We start from the raw sequence: 25,630 nt of genomic DNA, 5'->3' as shown, positions 1-25,630 counted from the left end.
GTCAGACAAAATGGAGGGATACATAGACACCTGGAATGATAAATATGAAATAGAGTGGGAGAACATCTGAAAAACAAGTTCCTCAGAGGGACTCATGATTACCCAGGAGAAAGAAGCACCCCATGAGGTTGGGGAAGGCCCTGAGGTGGCAGACTAAATCCTGACTTAGCACTCTAAAAATGTTAGCTGTAAGGAGGAGAAGTGGAGTTGAGAAGCATGATGGAGTTAGGGGGGGGTACCACATAGTATGGGAGAAGGGGAAGACACTCCCAGGCAAAGTAAGATGGCAGACTGACCCAAAGGAAGGCCCATATAAATAGAATTTATAGGGAAAATTCATCTTCAGAGAAATGACTGGGATTTCAAGGTGAGACTGTTGGAGGCTCTACAGAGGATGGGTTTTGGGGGTTTGACATAACTTAAATTTGAGACTGGAGGACCTCCCCAGAGGATAGGACCATGGACCTAAACTGATCTCTATCAGAGCTGTCTCCCTGTCTGCCTTAGGGATTATCAATATCTGCCAACCACCTAACACTGAAGACCTCACCTAGAATCACAGAAACTTTCACCTCCTGGACTCTTTGTGGAGTTGGGGTAAGTATTAAGTAAACATTTTCAGGCCTACATGAAAGAGTAATCTTGAAAAATACAGGACTAAGCAATATGTACCTAACCATGAAAAATCCCTGTCACAATTATCCAAATACCTCATTAAATATATAGTCTTACATATTATCCCACATTATTGATGTGCAAAGAGAAACCTTTTTATATGTAGTCTATTAAAGTATTAGGTTAATCTTAGAAATTCACATCTGATTTATTCCTCTTCATTCTTTTATTTACAATGGGTCAGATAGTCAATTTACTCCTAATTTGATAATTTGGCATAAGTAAATATTCACTTAAAATAACTGAATTAGGTACTATATGTGAAGCTGACATAGGAAATGAGTAGAATCTATTGCTGATTCTGTGGTTTTCAGGGTAACTTTAAAATATCAAATTAAATAATAGAGATTAAATACTAGAAGTTGAAGATGGCGGCGTGGAGGCAGACAGCTGCTTGAGCTCCTCGTTTTCTCTCAGAACTTACTTCATGACAAGCCTCTGACTTAATGCTTGACCCAGAAAGAAATCCACAAATTATCACCAAGAGAAGACATCCTTGAAAGTCGCCAGAAAAGGTCTGTGTTTGTTCGGGGGAGGGTCAATCAGACTGGGCGCAGACTGAGGGCAGACAGCCAGAGCAAGACAGGCAGCTCACACAGCTCAGACCAGAGGGGGAGGGGTGTGATCTCTGCCGTTTCTGTGAAAGGGCTTTTGCCCCAGTGTGGATGCTCCGTCTTGGCAGCAAGCCAGGAGCAGCAGAGAGGGTGTAAACACCGGAGGTGAAGATTAAAACCCCAGAAAGCCAGCGTCTCTCAGAGCCCGGCCACCCCCAACCCCCACCTGGACTGACTCGGTGCATTCTCGGAGCCTCAGAGCGCAGACTCAGTACAGTCCTTGCTGTTCTGTTAGTGGCTCTCTGCTGCCCTACCCCCAGTCTGTAGAGGAAGCCCATTAATACCATCCAGCCCCATCCCCCACAAAACAGACCAATTGTTTCTCTTGTCAGTTTGTTTTCTTTGATTCCTACTCTGACAAAATGAACAAAAAATTCAAAAGGGCTCTAACCATTGACAGCTTCTGTGTGGAGAGGGAGCAGACTTCAAATGCTGAGGAGACTAGGAACAGACTGTCCCCAGATGAATCCCCTGGGAGGGATATAAGCTGCTCCTCAATACAAAAGAACCTCATAGAGGAAATCAAAAAGGCTCTCACAAGAGAGCTGGAAGAGAAATGGGAAAAGGAAAGGGAAGCTTGGCAAGAGAGCCTGGAGAAGTCAACCCATGCATTCAAAGACAGAATGGATAAAGAAATCAAATCATTGAGAAACAAGATTAGTGAGCTGGAAAAGGTAAACAACTCCAAGGAAAACAGGATTAGTGAGCTGGAAAAGGCAAACAACTCCAAGGAAAACAGGATTAGAGAGCTGGAAAAGGTAAACAACTCCAAGGAAAACAGGATTAGAGAGCTGGAAAAGGTAAATAACTCCAAGGAAAACAGGATTAGTGAGCTGGAAAAGGTAAACAACTCCAAGGAAAACAGGATTAGAGAGCTGGAAAAAGAAATCAGCTCTCTAAAAAATAAAATGGATAAAATGGAAAAAAATTCCATAGAAGATAAAAACTCAATTGGACAATTACAAAGAGATATAAAAAAAGTGAGTGAAGAAAATACATCACTGAAAATTAGACTCGAACAAGTAGAAATGAATGACTCAAGGAGAAACCAAGAGGGAGTCAAGCAAAACCAGAGAAATGAAACAATTGAAAAGACTGTCAAGTACCTTACCAGAAAGACAACAGACCTGGAAAACAGATCCAGGAGAGACAATTTGAGAATAATCGGACTCCCTGAAAAATGGGAGGAAAAAAAGAGCTTGGACACCATTTTCGAGGAAATTATCAAAGAGAACTGCCCAGACGTTTTGGAAACAGAGGGTAAAATAGACATTGAGAAAATTCATCGATCACCTACTGAAAGGGACCCTAAAATCAAAACGCCAAGAAATATAGTGGCCAAGTTCAAGAACCATCAGACAAAGGAAAAGATATTGGAAGCTGCTAGAAAAAAACAATTCAGATATGGAGGATCCACAATAAGGATACAGGATCTAGCAGCATCCACATTAAAAGAACGCAGGGCCTGGAACATGATATTCCGAAAGGCTAAGGAACTTGGTATGCAGCCAAGAATAACTTACCCAGCAAGAATGAGCATTGTTTTCCAGGGAAGAAGATGGACATTTAACGAAATAAATGAATTCCATCTATTTTTGATGAAAAAACCAGACCTACATAAGAGGTTTGATCTTCAAATACAGAACTCAAGAGACTTCTAAAAAAGGTAAAAAGAAATCTTGAGAACTATACTTCTATCAAAAAAATATGTAAAGAACATATGTACAATTTGTCTTAGAAACTAGAGGTGGAAAGGAGATTATATCATAAAAAAGTATAAAGTGGTGGTACTACATCTCATGAAGAGGCAAAGGTAACCTATTATATCTGAGAGAAAGAAAGGAGGGAGATGAACATAGCATGTATCAATAGACATATTCGATTTATGGTGAAACTTCTTCCACTTCATTGAAAAGTGAAAGGGAAGGAGTAAGCTAAGGGGAAGGGAATACAGTAATTTCGAGGAAAAGGGGTAAAATAAGGGGAGGATCTTTAAGGTGGGGGAGGGATCCTAAAAAGGGAGGGCTGTGAAAAGCAAGTGGTGTTTACCAGTTTAATACTGGATAGGAGGGTAAAAGGGAAGGAAAGGGGAAAAGCATAAGCAGGGGTTAATAGGATGGCAAGCAATATAGAATTAGTCCTTCTAACCATAAATGTGAATGGGGCAAACTGCCTCATAAAGAGGAAGCAGTTAGCAGACTGGATTAAAAGTCAGAATCCTACTATATGTTGTTTACAGGAAACACACCTGAAACAGGATGAGACATTCAAACTAAAAGTAAAAGGGTGGAGCAGAATCTATTATGCTTCAGGCAAAACCAAAAAAGCAGGAGTAGCCATCCTCATCTCAGATCAAGCAAAAACAAAAATTGATCTAATTAAAAGAGATAAGGAAGGGCATTATATCCTGCTAAAGGGAAGCATCAATAGTGAAGCAGTATCAATATTAAACATGTATGCACCAAGTGGTGCAGCATCTAAATTCTTAAAAGAGAAATTAAGAGCGCTGCAAGAGGAAATAGATAGCAAAACTATAATAGCGGGAGATCTCAACCTTGCACTATCAGAATTAGATAAATCAAACCACAAAATAAATAAGAAAGAAGTCAAAGAGGTAAATAGAATACTAGAAAAGTTTGATATGATAGATCTTTGGCAAAAGCTAAATGGAGACAGAAAGGAATATACTTTCTTCTCAGCGGTTCATGGAACCTATACAAAAATTGATCATATACTAGGGCATAAAAACCTCAAAATCAAATGCAGTAAGGCAGAAATAGTAAATGCATCCTTTTCAGACCATAATGCAATCAAAATAACATTTAATAAAAAGCCAGGGGAAAATAGACCAAAAAATAATTGGAAACTAAATAATCTTATACTAAAGAATGATTGGGTAAAACAGCAAATCATAGACATAATTAATAACTTCACCCAAGAAAATGACAATAATGAGACATCATACCAAAATGTGTGGGATACAGCCAAAGCAGTAATTAGGGGAAGTTTTATATCTCTACAGGCCTACCTGCATAAAATAGAGAAAGAGAGAGCCAACGAATTGGGCTTACAACTCAAATTGCTAGAAAAGGAACAAATTAAAAACCCCCAGACAAACACAAAACTTGAAATTCAAAAAATAAAAGGTGAGATTAATAAAATTGAAAATAAAAAAACTATTGAATTAATTAATAAAACTAAGAGTTGGTTTTATGAAAAAACCAACAAAATAGACAAACCCTTAGTAAACCTGATTAAAAAAAGGAAAGAGAAAAAGCAAATTGATAGTCTTGAAAATGAAAAGGGTGAACTCACCACTAATGAAGAGGAAATTAGAACAATAGTTAGGAGCTACTTTGCTCAACTTTATGCTGATAAATTCGATAACTTAAATGAAATGGAAGAATACCTTCAAAAATATAGCTTGCCCAGATTAACAGAGGAAGAAGTAAGTAGTCTAAATAGTCCCATCTCAGAAAAAGAAATAGACCAATCTATTAACCAACTTCCTAAGAAAAAGTCCCCAGGACCAGATGGATTTACAGGTGAATTCTACCAAACATTTAAAGAACAACTAACTCCAATGCTATGTAAACTATTTGAAAAAATAGGGATTGAAGGAGTCCTACCAAATTCCTTCTATGACACAGACATGGTACTGATACCTAAACCAGGTAGATCGAAAACTGAGAAAGAAAACTATAGACCAATTTCCTTAATGAATATTCATGCTAAAATCTTAAATAAGATATTAGCAAATAGACTTCAGAAAATCATCCCCAGGATAATACACTATGACCAAGTGGGATTTATACCAGGAATGCAGGGCTGGTTTAATATTAGGAAAACTATTAGTATAATTGACCATATTAATAATCAAATTAATAAAAACCATATGATCATCTCAATAGATGCAGAAAAGGCATTTGATAAAATCCAACATCCATTCCTACTAAAAACGCTTGAGAGTATAGGAATAAATGGACTATTCCTTAAAATATTAAGGAGCATATATTTAAAACCTTCAGTAAACATCATATGTAACGGTGATAAACTAGAACCTTTCCCTGTAAGATCAGGAGTGAAACAAGGTTGCCCACTATCACCATTACTATTCAATATAGTACTAGAAACTCTAGCCTTGGCAATAAGAGCCGAGAAAGAGATCCAAGGAATTAGAGTAGGAAATGAAGAAATCAAATTGTCACTTTTCGCAGATGACATGATGGTAAACTTAGAGAACCCCAAAGACTCTGCTAAAAAGCTATTAGAAATAATTCAGAATTTTAGCAAAATCGCAGGATACAAAATAAATCCACATAAATCCTCAGGATTTTTATACATTACCAACACAATCCAACAGCAAGAGATACAAAGAGAAATTCCATTCAAAATAACAGTCGATAGTATCAAATATTTGGGAATATATCTACCAAAGGAGAGTCAGGAATTATATGAGCAAAATTACAAAACACTTGCCACAAAAATAAAGTCAGATTTAAATAACTGGAAAGACATTCAATGTTCTTGGATAGGCCGAGCGAATATAATAAAGATGAAAATACTCCCCAAACTAATCTATTTATTTAGTGCTATACCAATCAGACTCCCAAGAAACTATTTTAATGACCTAGAAAAAATAACAACAAAATTCATATGGAAGAATAAAAGGTCAAGAATTGCAAGGGAACTAATGAAAAAAAAGTCAGAGGAAGGTGGTCTAAGTGTACCTGATTTAAAGCTATATTATAAAGCAACAGTCACCAAAACCATTTGGTATTGGCTAAGAAATAGACTAGTTGATCAGTGGCATAGGTTAGGTTCACAGGACAAGATAGTGAATAAAAATAGCAATCTAATCTTTGACAAACCCAAAGATCCCAAATTTTGGGATAAGAATTCATTATTTGACAAAAACTGCTGGGAAAACTGGAAATTAGTATGGCAGAAACTAGGCATGGACCCACATTTAACACCACATACTAAGATACGATCAAAATGGGTCCAAGATTTAGGCATAAAGAACGAAATCATAAATAAATTGGAGGAACATGGGATGGTTTACCTCTCAGACTTGTGGAGGAGGAAGGAGTTTGTTTCCAAAGGAGAACTAGAGACCATTATTGATCACAAAATAGAACATTTTGATTACACCAAATTAAAAAGTTTCTGCACAAACAAAACTAATGCAAACAAGATTAGAAGGGAAGTAACAAATTGGGAAAAAATTTTTACAGTTAAAGGTTCTGATAAAGGCCTCATCTCCAAAATATACAGAGAATTGACTTTAATTTATAAGAAATCAAGCCATTCTCCAATTGATAAATGGTCAAAGGATATGAACAGACAATTTTCAGATGATGAAATTAAAACTATTTCCACTCATATGAAAGAGTGTTCCAAATCACTATTGATCAGAGAAATGCAAATTAAGACAACTCTGAGGTATCATTACACACCTGTCAGATTGGCTAAGATGACAGGAACTAATAACGATGAATGTTGGAGGGGCTGTGGGAAAACTGGGACACTGATGCATTGTTGGTGGAGTTGTGAAAGAATCCAACCATTCTGGAGAACAATCTGGAATTATGCCCAAAAAGTTATCAAAATGTGCATACCCTTTGACCCAGCCATACTACTACTGGGCTTATACCCCAAGGAACTACTAGAGAAGGGAAAGGGTCCTGTATGTGCCAAAATGTTTGTGGCAGCCCTTTTCATAGTGGCTAGAAGCTGGAAGATGAATGGATGTCCATCAATTGGAGAATGGTTGGGTAAACTATGGTATATGAATGTTATGGAATATTATTGTTCTATAAGAAATGACCAACAGGAGAAATACAGAGAGGCTTGGAGAGACTTACATCAACTGATGCTGAGTGAAACGAGCAGAACCAGGAGATCATTATACACTTCAACAATGATACTGTACGAGGATGTATGCTGATGGAAGTGGATTTCTTCAACATAGAGAAGAACTAATCCAATTCCAATTGATTAATGATGGACAGAACCAGCTACATCCAGAAAAGGAACACTGGGAAATGAATGTAAACTGTTATTTTTACCTTCTGAATCCAATTCTTCCTGTGCAACAAAAAATTCGGTTCTACACACATATATTGTATCTAAATTATACTGTAATATATTTAACATATATAAGACTGCTTGCCATCTGGGGGAGGGGGTTGGGGGAGGAAGGGAAAAAATCTGAATAGAAGTAAGTGCAAGGGATAAAAAAAAAAAATAATAAATTAAAAAAAAAATAAATAAATACTAGAAGTTGTGCAAAGATTAGATTAGACCCAAAATAACTTGAATTTTATTCCTGATTTTGCCACTTACTAGATGTGTGACTCCAGATAAATCACTTAAGGTCTCTGATTCTAACACAGAATTGTAAGAAAAGCATTTTCTCAATTATAAAGTGCATATAAATGTGAATTGTTATTAGTGATACTGAAATTATGCTCAAATTTATTTTAAGAAAGTGTTCTTACCATAATCAACTGGATTTTATTAACCAAGAGGGGAACTGAGACAGGATTTGTTAAAGTGCTGAGATTAGAAGGAGAAAAAGGAGTAGACTTAAAACTTTTAACCTTCAACCAGATGAATAGAATTCTTACACCAAGTTCTCTCATAGATTTTGCTTTGATGCTTTTCATATTTTTCCTGAACTTATTTCTCAAGTTTGTCTGGCTAGAGCTATTTAATTTTTAACTAAAGCACCATATAAATGTAAGTAACTATTGTTTCTTGCTTTCTACTAGAAGAAAGAATTCTTTAGCTGAGTACAATGAACTCTTTTTTTAAAAATTATCACTGTACTTCAATGTAATTGGTAATCTAATGTTTTGGTTTTAGGTATTTAGAAACAATCTTCTGAGGGATTTTCATCAGGTTACTGAAGGACTGCCTGACATGCAAAAAAGTTTAAGAAGAAGATTTCTTTCCTTTGAGATATGAATTTTTAAGATTACACAAACTGAAGGTTATATATGGAGAAGTTTTGCTGTTTTTTGTTTGTTTGTTTGTTTGTTTTGTTTTGTTAGGTGAGACAATTGAGATTAAGTGACTAGGCCCAGAGTCACATTGCTAGGAAAAGAACTCAGATTCTCCTGATTCCAGGCACTATACTCTATTTTCTGTGTTGTGCTGTCCATGCTCTGAATTATTGAAGCAAAATTCTAAATCAATGAGATAACAGAATAGTGAATTTGAGAATTAAAATCATCATCATCATGACCGTTGTTACCTTGAATTCCTTTTTGATAAATGATAATAGCACAAATCTATTTTCAACCTTTGCTGTTCAGTGTAATGAGTTATAAGTGTTCTAAAATCATATTTGCAAATATTGACCATAGCTTTTATGTGTGTGAGAGCAACTACCAACAATCTTTCTCCTTTGTAAAGAGGAAGCATTGAAATCACTGTACCTGCTGCCACAGTAAAATAACATGATCTAGTAAAAGCATTTTGAAATGAAAAATCAGGAGATTCCTTGAAAGATACACAGTCATGTGAAGAACATGAAAAGAAGATGCTTTCATAAATATGTGACAATGTGAGGAATCTGTAGAACAATTCCATCCTGTAAGCTCCAGGGACATCAAGCTACAATCTGTAGACTACTCAGAAACACATTATTATGAGGAAGAGTCTAAAGGTGGTATGTCTCTGATTGAAGTCTACAGGAAAGCCTAAGATGAATAATTTGTTGTTTTGAAAGCCATCTATAACTGTCCTTATAGATGAGACAAAGAAATTTGTTTTCTCCAAGCTTAGCTTTATAAAGGAAATAAATCGAAGTGTTCTCTTCTTTTTGCTTTGGAAAATTTATTGTTCTCCATAATTAACCCAGCAGGACAAACTAGTCAGAGAAAAGCTCAAAGATTTGACCAACTTGCTGTGAAATAGAGACTATTTTAAAATGAAATCACCCCCTCTATGCCTTTACATTCTTGCCTTTTGTGATTTCAAGAAAATGTAATTTTAAAAGAAGAGGTTTGGGGTTAGGTTTAGGGTGAAAGCAAATGAGAGAAAAAAGCAATAATAGCTTCATGGATACAGATGTTAGTAATTAATATGGAAATGTTTATTTCCAGGAATCTGATCTTAAATTGTCTCTTTAGTATGAATTTCTAAACAAAGAAAAAACTTATTCCTACTTAGGTGGTCAAAAGCTCACATTAAAACTAAAATTGTAATATACTTTAAATGTCCTGAATTCTTAAGCCCTTACAACTTGCTGTGTAGGAATCAGGATAAAACTCAGCTTTTTACTTGCTATTTTTTAATACTGTAATGTCCTACAGAGACATGTGTGTTTATATACACATATATGTATACACATGAGTACACACATATGCATATGTGTGCATATATAAATTTGTACCTAAGACACAGTTATGTATATGTGTGTCTATGCAAATATGTATATAAATATATATATATATATATATATATATATGCATGTATACACACACACATATATATAGCATACATATAAAGCTTTTCTCAAAGTTCAGTTGTTTCTTTATCCTTTTTACTTATGTGACCCTAGCCACATTGTTTTCCTACCTTATTACTAATACTAACAATTACAAAAATACTAAATACTAACAATCACAAAAAATAAAAAAAATATAGCATCTTGGGATTTGATACAGGAAATCAAATGAGAGTTTATAGGAAAGTAATAGGGACTTCATTGGAAGGTTAATGACATTTATTAAGGTTGTTTAAAAGTTTCTTAATGTTTCTGAGTTTGTAGGAACTCATGAATATCAGCCTCTGGAGGTACAAGTTCTTTTTTAATGCAATCTTTGGATTCAAGGTTGAAGGTGCTGACATTTAGAAATAGTGCTGTTAATGGGAGTTAGCTGATAAACTTTACTTTGATAGCTTCCAGGCAGTCTTTCTCACTTCTTGGTGGTCTTTATGGGGATAGGGCTGAGAATAAAAGTCTTTATATCAATTATTTATATCAATTAAAAGTCTGCATTATAGGAAAGGGTAAAGTTCATTTATTATTTCAAAATTTTGATTTGTTTCTAAACATTATGTGTAACTAATAAATTTAAATGAGTCAAAATTGTTCATCTTGTGTCCTTATATAAGGCAAATAATCCTTTTCAATGTATATATCAAATTATTTGTCTAATTATCACCCCGTGATTCAAAAGTAACCATTAAACATAATGATCAATCTTTATACTAATCTGCTACTTTGATTCTAAATCTGATTATTTTTCTCATTTTATTCTCAGCTGAAGATCCATGAAAACATTTGTCTCTCTGCATTTCTGCTTGTCTCTATTTCTCTTACTCTATGTCTTCATCTCTGTCTTTGTGTCTTTCATTTAATCTTCTTTCTCCTTTCTCCTTCCCTCCTTGTTATCTTCCTTTCTCTTATGCAAACGGTTAAGTTGCAAACAAAAGAGTAGAGGCATTAATCAATCTTGAAAGACAAAAATTTTCTTAGTCAAAAAGTTTTCACTACTTGTAAAATTGACTATATTCTTTTATTTAATTTTCTTGCATGAGTAACTATAGGAAAAAAACCCAACCAAAACAAATAAATTTACTATGTTTTACAGTTTATGAAGACAATAAATAATAAGGCTCCAGAGTCAATGTCTAAGTATACTTTGTTTTTCCTTTGGTTCCTTCTATATATTCAGAGACTTTTTTTTGGTGTTCAACTTTAATAAAGGACTAGCTGTATAATTATAGCAAATATTAACCTAAAGAAATTGATCAGTGGATTTAAATTCTTCCTTAAGCTTAAAAATAGATGTTGTAGACAATTGAAGGCAGCAGTCATTCTCTCTTATCATCTTTCAACTGTAATGTTTAGTTTTTCTTTTCTCTTACTCTTAGAAATCTTGAGAGAATAATCATATAAATAGTATCATTCCCTAAAGAAAACCAAAAATTACTTAAACAGATATGAGTGGCAAAAAATATGTGGAGAAAGACAAGGAAGAAGATCACTTTGTATCCAAACTTTCAGCTTTGTTATCATTCAGGGGCTTCTGATAGACATGGCAGCTAAAAAAAAAGAAATCCAGGGATGCAGAAGGAAAAAAAAAAAAAAAAGATAACAAAAAAGATCTTGCTGAAGTGAAAAAATATATATATAAACTTCAAAGGCAAGAGCACACTTTTAAATGGGCTTAAGACAATGCAGATAATTAAGATAAGTCCTTTAACAACTCTTCAATGGAAGTGATTAGCCAGAAGTCAATCAATCATTCAATAGTTCAGCAGAAGTGATCAAATGGGTTCTCTCTTACTGAATCCCATCTCAGTAACTATGTTATCACAGAACAAATCAAGTAGAAGCTAAATCAGTCAGCCACAAAGGAGAATCTTTTTTTTTTTTTAATTGCCTGTTTTTAGGGCCTTAAATCAAATGGAAATAATCTAGTTTAATGTAAAACAGCTATTAGGAAGGTAATGAGAGTATGACACATATTCAGAGTCTCTGTTTTTGTTTTCCACATGGAAGAGGCTCTTTCCAAAAAAGTTAGGAGACTGTAATGTATGTGCCTTGGAGAGAGTTTAAAACATGGGTAGGTATTCTATAGCTGGTACCAATCAGAAATCAGTGAATCCCTGAATGAGAGTTCATTTTATGTTTTCAAGCTCTGGAGAGCAGGTGATAAGTCATGGTTCCACAGCAAAAAGGAGTGCTACCTCTTTTGTCCTCAGGGGAGAAAGGGCCCTAGTTATATTTCCAGAGAGGAGAAGAATGATTATGGTTGCTCACAAAAGAGTGCTTATGACTGGAGCTCAGGGGGCTGGTTAGGGCCAAGTGGAGCATTAACATTTATGGTTACTGAGGAACAAGGTCTCTTCTGGATAAAGACAAGAGTATAAGCCAGGAGAGCATACTCTACATGAGAAATACCCAAAACTTACAAATCCACAGAACTAGGTTGAAAACAGCACCATGAAAAAAACCTTAAGCTTGGGAGAGTGACCTCTCCATTCAGAGTCCAACTTTTACATAAAGTTAAAAGTCAAAAAATAGGCTAGAAAGATGACCAACAACAACAACAACAAAATCTTTGAAAATTTTGAAAATACTATGGTGACAAGGAAAATCAATACACAAACTCAGAAGAAAACAATAATGTCAAAAGACTTAAAGAAAAATGTTAATTGGACACAAACCCCAGAGATTCCTGGGAGAATAGAGAGATAGAAGAAAAGAGAGTAATGCAAGAAAATTGTGAATGAAAGAGTAAACAGTTTGGTAAAAGACACAAAAATTTAATAAGGAAAATAATACTTAAAATTAATCATAATTGGCCAAATGATAAGAAAGACACGGAAATCCAGGTAGAGAAAAACTCCTTAAACAGCAGAATTTGCCAAATGGGAAAAAGCACAGAAATTAAAACAAGAAAATAATTTTAAAAAATAGAATTGACCAAATTGAAGTTAATCACTCAACTTGACATCAAAAAACAATAAAACAAAGGCAAAGGAATAAAAAGAAGACAAAGAAGGTGAAGAACAAAAATACATGTTAAATCCAATAAATTCATACTATATAAGGAGAATCATCTTGCTGCACAAGAAAAAAACACATCAAAGTGCCAGCTAGATGACATAGTGGATAGAGCACCAACCCTGCAGTTAAATTTGGCCTCAGATACTTATCATTTCCTAGCTATGTGACCCTGTGTAAGTCACTTAACCCCAATTGCCTCAGCCAAAAAAAAATTAATAATAAATCAAATCAAAAAGAAAAAAAATGAGAAATAAAATGAAATGCAAACAAACAACAACAAAAAGTAAAAATTGGGGCAGCTAGGTGGCGCAGTGGATAGAGCACCAGTCTTGAATTCAGGAGGACCCGAGTTCAAATCTGATCTCAGACACTTAACACTTCCTAGCTGTGTAACCCTGGGCAAGTCACTTAACCCCAGCCTCAGGGAAAAAAAAAAAAAAGAGTAAAAATGGAATTTGTGATCCTAAGTGTGGATATTTTCTAAAGCCATCTTTCTACTCAATAAAATCCAGTGGATTCCTATTATTTCAAAAACCAAACAAAGTCCTCTGGAACTTAAATATTCCATCAAAATTTAAATATCTGGGATCAAATCTTCTTTTTACTATGTGTCTCCTTCCCATCTTCTCAAATTTCTTATACTTTACTAATGTCCCCTTATTCTCACCTTCTTGATGTTTATTGTTTATCATGCTTCATCTTTCAACTCTGTGGTTTTGGCTTTATCTTTTGTAGGTTTAGAATGTTCTCCATCTTACTTTGCCTCTTAACTTCACTGGCTTTTCTTCAAGATTCAGCTCAAATTCTGTCTTTTTAGAAGGGGCTTTTTCTGCATATTTCCTACCCTTAGGTAGGACCTTCTTATAAAAATTCTTTATATCTGCTCTCTAATGTTTTATACAAACAAAGTTAGGGACATTTTCTTTCCATCTTACCCATTGTATGTTAGTTCCTGAAGTCAGAGACAGTATTCTTATATTTGTTTAATATGACCAGAGCTTAGAATAATGCCTGGTGCATTTTAAGTGTTTAAAAGGGCTGTTAACCCTATGTTTTGTGCAAAGCATGCACTTAAATTTCATGGGTCTATTTTTGGAGAGGCTGTTAGTATTTTTATGTTTCAGTAATATTTTATCTTTTTATATTTTATTGTAATAATGTATTTATTATATGTTTTAAATTTAAAAATTGCTTAGAATTGCTTCTTAGAAGAGGCACATGAGTTGCCAGCAAAATACTTTACCAACTTGCATTTGAGTGAATGATTATGAATGTTGTCCAGCACTGTGCTTTTTAGATTTGCTGAGAAACTATATTATCAATCTCTTCTCTTAACTATTCTGTCATTCATTACATTCAAGGTTCAGAAGCTAAATATGCTCTTATTCTTTTGGGATTCTTTCAGCTACAGAAAAGACAGACATTTACACATCACCCTTTTTGAATATATATTTCTGGAAAAGAGGGAGATCGATCACATCTATCCATTGTTTAATTTATTTCTTAAGAGTTTATATTAATTATATATATTACATATATATATATATATATTAATAAAGCAATTTATTATTTTATTTAATCTAAATTTATTATTATATATAATATGTAATATAATATAAATATACTTTAAAATTATTATTTTAATTTTGGTACTTCATTAATTTCTCAAATAACCTTACCCTTTTGACTTTTCTTTCAATTTCTGATTGAAGAAATAAAATATTTCTCATGTTTTGTTTCATTGAATTTTTAATGCATTTTGTTATTGTTGTTACTTTCATGGAAAATAATATTCAAGTTTCTTTTTTATTATCCAACATATGAGGTAGATATTGATGTAATCTTCAAGTACCTTTCTGCTAATCTATTTGAGTCTCTTCTACTATAATGGAGTTTGATGACTTTCCTGAGAGATACTCCTTGATGACTTTTTCTTTCTTCCTAAGATTTTTGCTATGGTGAAGACTGCTACATATGCTGCTATGTATAAATACTGAAGTGTTTCTCAAGTACCATGGAAGAATGCATTGTAGTACATCTAGTAAAGGTGACTAATAACCTTTTTGAACTACTCTTTTTTATATAATTGGTTTGTTGGCTTTATAGCGAAAAACTCAGTTTTTTGGAACTCGTCTAAGTAGACATATATTTTCTTTTTTAATATTTCACTATTTCCTGATTTTATATATATATATATATATATATATATATATATATATATATATATATATATATATATATATATATATCTCACATTCATTTTGTAAATTTGTTCCAGCCTGTCTCGCTTTTTTTGGAATCAGATTAAGCACAAAAGAACACCATTTGTTTCTCCCTCCTCAGTGTGAAGATGATCATCCACATGATAGTCTTGACAAAAGTTCACCTATAACAATAAAGACCATCTGAGCTATATCACTTATTTATTGATATAATTTCATCACAATGACAAATTAGCTTATCCAGTTAGTCAATCATTCATTTTGCCAGAGTCCACTTTGCTAATATTTCAAGATTTCTACCACCACTCTTTAGCTACCATATAGTTCTCAGACTACATAGAATCACAATTACTCTAGTTGATTTTGCCCCCACAATAAGAACTGAGGGTAAGACTTTGGGGGGAAGTGAGGATGATGATATTATTTACTGTTGCCATCATCATCCATCATCATCACCACCACTATCATCATCATTTTTATTTCTTTACTTGAAGGAATGTGAATGTATATTTACTCTTTTTGACTCTTATCATATTTTGAATAATAAAACATTAATCTAGAAGAAATGAAAATCAAGATAGAAATACTTTTTTCATTAATTTATATAGCTATCTCTCAGAAGAAAATCACAGCATCATGATTATTCTTGGGAAATTAGCTGCACTGTTTATCCTTGGTCAATCTTGTTTTCATACTTATTTAATTCAAATCAACTACCATTTATTAAGTGCCTATTTAATGCAGAAAACTATGTTGTGTGCCTAGTGAATTATATATTTTAGGAAGGATGTTTCCTGTTCTAACAGTATTTTATAAGAAGGTTTGAATGAAGTAATAAAGACTGAAATAGACAGATTCATAATACAGACAGTGGTTATAATAATATAAATGAAAAAGATCACAAAAGGAAGCCAAATTTTGTGTAAATGGAATACCTGTTATTGTCCTGAAGAACAAATAATGAATTATACATTTTTATTCTTGATAGAAAGTAAGAAAAAAACCGGTGTGAACAAAATGGTGCATAATTTTTCAGATAAAATTACTGCATTACTCATTTTGCCTTACCTGCTTGCTTTGTTTTATCACAAGAACATGTTCAACTCAAAAGATGAAGAATAAGGTAGAATAGTTTATCCAGAAATAACAGTGAAAGAAATACAGAAGGCACTAATAATAAGTCATGAAACATAAATATTGTAAAATAGCCCAGAGTGATGTGAAATCAAGAGTGTGTGTCTAGGCTGAAAGGTCATTACCAAATAGATAAGTGGGAAAATCTTCATGAAGATAGTATGAGTTAGGATTTAAAGCATTGGAAAGGATTCAAGGACAAATTAATGAGTTAAAGGTATTTAAGAACAGGGAAGTAGAAGATCCACAGAAAGGCCCATGTAGAATCCACATTTTTTTTTACAAGTCTTTGATGAAATAGTAGCATATTGCAAAGCTAGAAAGAGAGAGTAAATCCAGTTTGCACAGGACTATGAACTTAAATCAAAGGAATTTCCCTTTCATTCAGTAGACAATAGAAAACTGCTAAAAAGTTCTGTGAAAAGAATTCTGTGATCTGATCTATGCAGATATGAAGAATAATTCACTGGTGTAAGTGAAGAAAATAGAGGCAAGAAATATTTGACTAGAAACTATGAAAATTGTCCTGTCAATTGTTTTTGAGGTTTTATAATGAATATTATACTAATTATACCAATATTATATCATTATAATGAATAATGTCCCATTTATGGTTGTAATTCAGAGGAAATATATTCAAGAAATCTTGCAGAGAAAAAAGGTACAGAACTTAAAGGTAATTATTTTGGAAAGATGAAGAAAGAACAACCAGCTGGAACACTAGGTCAATAGATTTACAACTAATAGAAAACATGGAGTCAAAAGATAGGACAGATTTTATCAGAGATAAGTAAGTTCAAGTTCATTTAGGATTTCCAGATGAGTAGGAGAGTTACAAGATGGTAATGTTATTCAGCAGATGTGTGTCTGTAACTTTGACGAGGTCAAGGCTGAATACATAGATCTGAGAGTCATCCAAAAGGATAGGAAAATTGAGAGCATAAAAACATTGAGAACATAAAAATGAATGATATTACTCTGAGAACAAGGACCCAATAAAAGTGACAGAAAAGGAATAAGTAAAGGCTGAATGAGAATTAGGAGAGTTCAGAGGCTTAAAAGATAGAGGAAGAAAGTATTCAAGAGGAAGGGATTGTCAACAAATCTGTTGATAACATTTATTACACATAGTTGATTAATTCTTTGATACCTATTTTATATTTTTGGCCCATGAATTTCCTTGGTTTCTTGGATATTAACATTTCTGGAACTAATTAAACATTAGATTTCAAATGTACAGCTGCACTGTCATTTATGATGAAATAGTACATTATGCATATTTGTGCTACTTTTTTCTCACTTTTCTCCTATTTTTTTTTTCTTTCTTTTTTTTTTCCTTTTCCTTTTTATTGCTAAGGAAACTGAGATTAAGTGACTTGCCCAGGTCACAGCTAGGAAGTGTTAAGTGTCTGAGGACAGATTTGAACTCAGGTCCTCCTGACTTAAGGACTGGTGTGCTATCCACTTCACTACTTAGCTGCCACATTTTCTTCCTTATAGATTCATTCTAAAATTTTCCCACATTGAACTAGATTGTGAAAATGTTCTAACTTAGTGTCATTTCAGAAAAAAAAAAGAAATTGGACAAGATATTTATAAACTTCCTAAGGAAAAAATCTCCAGGGTCAAATGGTTTTATAAGTAAATTCTACAAAACATTTAAAGAACGATTAATTCCAATATTATATAAACTATTTGGAAAAATAGAAGGAGTTTTACCAAATCCCTTTTATGACATAGATATGGTGCTAATGTCTAAACTGGAAAGAAAATTATAGACCAAATTCCCCAATGAATATTGTTGCAAAAATCTTATATAAAATATTAGCAAAGAGATTACAGCCATTTATCACCAGGATACATTATGATCAAGTATGATATACCAGGAATACAGGGCTGATTTAATATTAGGAAAAATATCAGTATAATTGGCTATATAATAATCAAACTAACAGAAATCATATGATCATATCATTATATGCAGGAAAAGTATTTGACAAAACACAACAACCATTCCAATTAGAAAGGCTATAGAACACAGGGAAAAATTGAGTTTTCCTTAAACTAATAAGTATTAAAAACTATCAGCAAGCATTATATGTAATGGAGATAAACTAGAAACATTTCCAGCAAACCCAGAGGTGAGAAAAGGTTGCCCATTATCAGCACTACTATTCAATATTACACTAGAAATGTTACCGTTAAAAATAAGAGAAGAAAAATAAATTAGATTAGGTAATGAGGAAAAAATTATCTTTATTTGAAGATGATATGATGTTATAGTTAGAGAATCAACTATTAAACTACTAGAAAAAATTAATGACTTTAGCAAAGTTCCGCGATATACTATAAATTCATATAAATATTTGGCATTTCAATATATTACCAACAAAGTCCAGCAGCAAGAGATAGAAGTAGAAATCCCATTTTTAATAACTGTAGATAATATAAAATATTTGGGAGTTTATCTTCCAAGGAAAAGTCAGGAACTATAAGATCCAATTACAAAACACTTTTCACACAAATAAAGTTAGATTCAAACAATTGGAAGAATCTCAAATGCTCATGGGTAGGCTGAAGCAATAGAATAAAAACAATAATTCTACCTAAATCAATCTACTTTTTCAATACTAATCAAACTGCCAAGAAATTATAGAACTAGAAAAAAAATAACAAAATGCACATAGAAGAACAACAGGACAAGAATTTGAAGAAAATTAATTTTTAAGATGTAAAGAAACTAACTTAGCTATATCAGACTTAAAACTACATTATAAACTAGCATTCATCTAAGAAATAGATTAGTGGGTTAATTAGGCTTACAAGACACAATAGTCAATGTCTAAAGTAATTTAGTGTTTGATAAAATCAAAGAGTTCAGCTTCTGGGATGAGAACTCACTATTTGACAAAAATTTATTGGGAAAACTGGAAAATAGTGTGGCAGAAACTTGGCACTGATCAATATTTAACACACTATACCAAGATAAAGCCCAAATGGGTTCATGATTTAGACATAAAGGGTGATACTATATACTATAAGTAAATTATGAGAGCAAGGGATAGTTTACCTCTCAGATCTGTGGAGAAGGGAGGAACTAAAGATCATTATGAAATATAGAATGGAGAATTTTGATTATATTAAAATAAAAAGATTTTGTACAACCTGCAGGCAATATTAGAAGGGAAGCAGAAAATTGAGAGGAAAATAGACTTGTGATGGAAGATCCAATCCACATTCAGAGAAAGCACTATGGAAACTGAATGTGGATCAAAACATAACACTTTGACCTTTTTCTTGTTTTTGCTATTGTTTGTTTACTTGTTTTTTTTTTCTTCTTTCTTGTATTTTTTCCCTTTTTGATGTGATTTTTCTTGCACAACATGAAGACTATGGAATAATGTTTAGAACTGCAAATGTTTAATCAATATTTGATTGATTGCTGTCTGGGAGATGAGGGAGGAAAATTTAGAACAAAAGGTTTTGCAAAGGTGAATGTTGAAAATTATCTTTGGGGGCAGCTAGGTGGTGCAGTGGATAGAGCACCAGCCTTGAATTCAGGAGGACCTGAGTTCAAATCTGGTCTCAGACACTTAACACTTCCTAGCTGTGAGACCCTGGGCAAGTCATTTAACCCCAGCCTCAGGGGAAACAAAAAAAAAGAAAAGAAAATTATCTTTGCATGTACTTTGAAAAAATAAAAAGCTATTTTTAAAAAAGAAATTAAAAGTTTAAAATTTTTCTATAACCTGAAATTTTATAAACATTCATGTCTAACATTTTATGTCAAAATGAGTATTCTATCCTTCAAATTAATCATCCTTGGAGACCACATGCACATCAAATCTGCCATTGCTCAAAATATTTTAAATCTCTTAATTTTGAATTACTTTCAGATCCCTGTAACATGGTTTTTGAATACCAAAATGGGTCATAACTTTTAATCCTTTGAGATTACAGTTGACTTAGAAAAAGATAAAGTGTGGTGAAAAAAGTGAGTGATTAAGCTAGTAATGCATTTTTTGGGGAGAAGTGGAGCTGAATAATAAAAAAGGTATAACTCTAAGATATTAATATTAATATTGCAAATATAATATATGAAGGCAATTTCAAGAGAGAAATTCTGAATGCATATTACAAAGCAAAAATATGATTGAGTCAATTGGATTGCATAATTTAGTATGTGAATTCTTGAGAAATGGTAGGGTTCTTTTAATGACAACAAACTTCTTCATGAAACAAAGGCTCATCTTTTAAATAACAGTATTCTTCTGACAATAGGGAATGGCTTTGATTTGTAGCATTCTGCTGTCACCAAAGAACTGAAGTTGAGGACCACTCACAGGCATGTGAGTACATGAGTAGACTGTAATGCATGTTAAAAAAGGAATTATGAAAAAATAAGTGACACAAAAGCTGTCATCAGAGAAATGCATGAATTGAAAAAAAGGGAAGGGGCAGGAATGACAAAATGATGAAGGGAAAAGGATTAAGAGCCAGGATGCTCCACTGGTACCAGAAAGCTAAAACACAAACAAACAAACAAAAACATGAGGAAGGTGTTGAGAAACTTTAACAGATTGCCCACAGGACCATATTGATGAGAGTTGCAGAGGATGGAAGGACATGAATAGAGCCTTAGAGATAATAATCATTTTAATGATATCATGGTTTTATTGGAGTATTAAAAATTATTTTCTTTTTTAAAAGTCCCATTACTTTACATCTTTAGTGGGGGGGAGTGTTGGAGAGGAGCCGAGATTGTGATTGACGTTGGGAGGAATATCTCCCCAACTCACATATACTGACAATATTGTCTGTGTCCCTGAGATGTTAGGTGACTTTAGCCAAAGTCTAGGTTGATTCCCATATATGCATTTTTATTTGTTTCTCATATATGACCTTATCAATGTTTGTATTATTCAGCTGTGGGTCATTCACACCTCCCTTCTCCTCTGCCCTCTTCGCCCCCTCCCCCCCCATTGATGAAAAAAATTAAACAAAGTTTGTCTATTAATTGAACTTCAATTTTACTTAGACTTTTTATTGCCGGAGAACTGTTAATTAGTTTTCATTCAGAAAACTATATTTGCCATTCCTCCCCCCCAAAAAAATGTTAAATTTGCCAAATCATCTCAGAATATTTTTAAAAGACTTTTTTTTCTTTTTTGCTCAGTGGCCCCACATTTTTAGGGGAAAGGTGAATGAATAAGGAAGAATGTTGGTGTTTGTATTCCCTGATATGAATTTCTTGCCCTATCCTTGTAATTAAAAACAATGAACCTGTTTCTTTTATTTCTGCATTCTGGCTTCCATTCTGTACAGCTAGTTTCCTTTATATATACCATCACCAGTTTAATTGGTGATCAGATGCTTCTCCCTTCAATTCCATTACTATCACCCTTCTAGCTTTCAGCATCAAAACCCGCCGTCCCAAATTAGTTCTTGGAAACACAGCTAGGCAAAGGGTGACACTGGAGTTCCTGCTGCCTCAGGCAAAGTGGAGAATGTCTGTCACTCAACTTTCCCTTGAATACTTTTCAGTCTGAGAGAAGTTCTAGTTCTGCATGCAATTTGGTAATATACCTGCACACTTTACCACATCAGGAATGGTAATTGACTAGACCTATAAAGCTTTCTGATAGGAAGAACTCTTTTAGATCATCTAATAGTCTTTTAGTGTCCTTCTAATTTTTTTTTTCCTTTCCCTAGACAAGAGAGAGTATCAACAAATGCCTTGAAGGATTACAGTCCCAGTTTAAATTTCATCAAAAGAATACTTGTCCTAGTACTTCACCTTCTGATAAATGGATCCCTTAAGGTAGTGCTTTTTGCATTTAAATCAGTTGAAGAGCACAGCAGAAGTAAATGCTTGCTTCATAGACATAGAGAAGTAGCTCTTGCTATAAGTTCATAACAGTGGTGGATAAATTATTTAACAAACATTTAGCATATTTCTGAATAGCATGCCATTAAGCTTCCTTATCAGTCAGGAATTTATATTTATCCCCTTCAGCATTTAATCAGAAAGCTGTTGGAGAAAAAGAAAAAAATAAAAAAAATAAAAAACTTCATTTGCTGTAGCATGATATGTAGAAGCGATTACACACTCACTTCTTCATGCATAATTAATCAGTCAGTGATCACTTAGGCAAATAATCTAGTGCCTAAAACAGTATGTGGCAAATTTGTGAGGACAGCATCCATCAAAGTCAGGGCTGAGTGATTTTTTTCTGATGTTGAAAATTGTAATCTTGTAGGGTAGCTACTTAGTGAAAGCTTAAATGCTTCCTTAGAATAAATGCTGCTCTGCAGCTTACGTAGATATTTTTATTGTGGGCTTCCTTCTTTCCATCAGGGATATATGTCAGATATTGCAGTGCCAACATGGGACTTTGGTAAATATGGCACACAGTCAATATCTTTCTCAAGTGATTTTTAGAATTGGGAAACAGTTTTATTGTAAACTAATTCAAACTCTCATGACTTTTTATATGTATTTCATTGCAATATTCTCTTCATTTCAATCCAGCCTCCCTAGAGAAACTAAAATGGTTTTCCTAAAACTCAAATCCAACTATATCATCTCCTTATTCAAACATAAGGGACCCCCGTTACCTCTAAAGAGAATGTGTATATTCACACTCACACACACATATTCACACATATGTAATATATAGCAACATATTAACACCAAATTAGTATAAAAAAACCATATAATTATGCTGATAATATATAGGTTAAATTATAGAGTTCTGAAAATAATCATGTAAATAGGATATGAAGGCTATTCTAAAGGAGAAATTATATGAATATTTGATCTTTAGTATTCATAGATTGAATAATTGGGCATTTGTCTATTTACTAAAATGTAAATTTAACTGCAAAACCAATATGTGTGGCACTTCTGCAATAATTCATAGACACATGCATTCTGGTGAAAGTTTGAATTTCTTCTTCCCCAGTCATGTTCCCATGCCAAAGTCAAAGGCACCATTCAAAGCATAATAGGCACTTAATAAATGCTTTTTAATTGACTGATGAATAATTCCAAGGTGAATAAGTAAACTAAAGTACTAGGACTCTAGGGGTTATATGAAAGGGAAATACTGCCTAAGACACTGACACCAATAAATTACAACTAGGCAATTTTTGGTGATATTGGGGCATTCTATATCAAAAACAAAAATAAAAATATTTAAGGAAAGAGGTGATATGATCATGCTACAAGAAGTGGATATATTAGTGATGAAAAGGGATATAAATAAATAAATAAATATATATATATATATATATATATATATATATATATATAAAATGCAAATATAGAAATGACAGAATTTAGATCAGGCTAAGTATGGTGGATGTGAATGAGAAATTGAGAAAGATTTAATTTAGAAACAAAAGTTCTAGGACAGAATTGTGGAATGTATCAAAAGTTAGGGATAATGAAATGAGTTATAATCCATAAATGGAAATTTGAAAATAGCAGATATGGCAGATGAGAACTAAAGGAAAACATAGAAAGGAGAGACTAAGTGTCCAGAAGAAAAGTGATAAACAGTTTAGGAAATGTGGCACAGAGATCAAGAAGAATGAACATTGAAAAAAAAATCCTTAAAATTTGGTAATTAAATCATTAGTAATTTTGAAGAGATACATTTTTGTTGAATGAGGACCCAAGGATAAGTAGGGGATTAAAAATCTGAGAAACAAAAAATTATCTTAAACTCAACAGAAATAGTAAAGCCCAAAAAAGAATTTAGTTTCCATTGGGGAAAAAAAAACACAATTTCTTTTTTCATGGTTATCTTTGTGTGTGTTTGGATGAAGACAAGATTGTGGATACTCACCAATCACTCTTCTACAATGCAGAGCTAACAACCAGGAGGTTATTTGGGAGAGTCTAAAGATTGAATATTGTTGGGATTTTTCTGCAAATGTTCTATAGAGACCTAGATCAGGGTAGGGTCTATTCTTCTAGAGTTTACCATACTAGGGCAACCAGAAAAATTCAAGCCTGACAGATTTGGAGTAGGATAGTATGTAAAAGAGACAATGTGGTTGTATTAGATATAAATCTATGATCTGCTCTAGGCAGTGGAGAGTTTAGTTTGTAACCAATCTAAACACAGTATTTTTACTTTTATTTTTATTGTTTGCTTGTTTTTTTCTCATGTTTTTTCTTTTACCTTTTGATCTGACTTTTCTTGTTCAATATGATGAAAATGGAAATATGTTTAGAAGAATTGCATATTTATTTTATATTGGATTGTTGTCTATGGGAGGAGGTTAGAAGGGAAGGAAGAAATAAAAATTGGAACAAAGTTTTGCCACGGTGAATTGCAAATATTTGGAAAAATAAAAAAATAAAAATATTCTTTTTTGATAGTAATTTTCAGGTAGTCATATTATTCTTATCTTTTTTCTTCTTGATCAGTACTATTACAGATCAGTATTTTTCTTATGAGATGTCTGATTTTCTCTTCTATTTTCATTTTTCATTATTTACCTATTTTTATTATTTCTTGTTCTTATAACTTCTCTGGCTTCCCCCTGCCTAGTTCTAATTTTCAAGGAGTCATTTTCTTCTGTAAGATTTTGCATCTCCTTTTTTAATTGGTTGACTTTTTTTCCAATAATTTTGTTTTGTTTGGATTGTTCTCTTTTTTATTTCTTATCAATCTCTCATTTGATTTTTAAAGTATTTTTGTTTTATTCTATGAATTCTTTTGGGAGAAGGTAACCATTCTTTGAGAGAAGAAAGGCTTTTTTCCCCTTATTTTTCCTTTGCTATACTCTTCTGAAGGTGAATCACAGTCTTCTCTATTCCCATAGCACTTTCCTTTGTTTATATTCTTTCTCCTTTGCCTGCTCATTTCTTTTTTTTTTCTTTTTTTTTCTTTTCTTTCTTTTTTTTTTTTTTTTTGGTAGGATCTTTTTAGTGTAATCATTTCTAGTCTTGGGGTATGGGGAATGGTGCCTCTGACCTAAAGTCCTTTTTCAGTCCTCCCCTCTGGCCAAAAATTTTACGTTCCAGTAAGTGCCCAAAGCCAGTATATTCATCCTACTGCTTCTGGACTCACAGGATATGTGCTGATTCCTTCTAGCCCAAGGCTGCATCTTAGCAGTATAGCTAGGTCTAGAATCCTTATCATCAGAGGTTTGTTTCCTTAATCTTCCCCAATTCAAGATGCCCAACTCCCTACACTGTCCAGGAGGTTAAGATTCCTGTAGTTCCATACTGTTTCAGTGGAACTAGCCTAAAGGTGTTTACATTTCACAAAGGCCAAACCTCTGTTCTGTTATCTAACTTCAGATCTTCCCTCAGTTGTCTCTTCTGTCCCAGCTCTTGTTTATTTTTGCTTCTCTATATTTCTCCTGAGGTACTATTTTGTCTTGCTTGTGGGAAAGATCTGGAGAGCTTGGAATTTCTTGATCTATTCCATCAT

Source organism: Sminthopsis crassicaudata, chromosome 4, assembly GCF_048593235.1.
Source record: "Sminthopsis crassicaudata isolate SCR6 chromosome 4, ASM4859323v1, whole genome shotgun sequence".
Classification (NCBI taxonomy): domain Eukaryota; kingdom Metazoa; phylum Chordata; class Mammalia; order Dasyuromorphia; family Dasyuridae; genus Sminthopsis; species Sminthopsis crassicaudata.
This window is presented reverse-complemented; position numbering follows the sequence as displayed.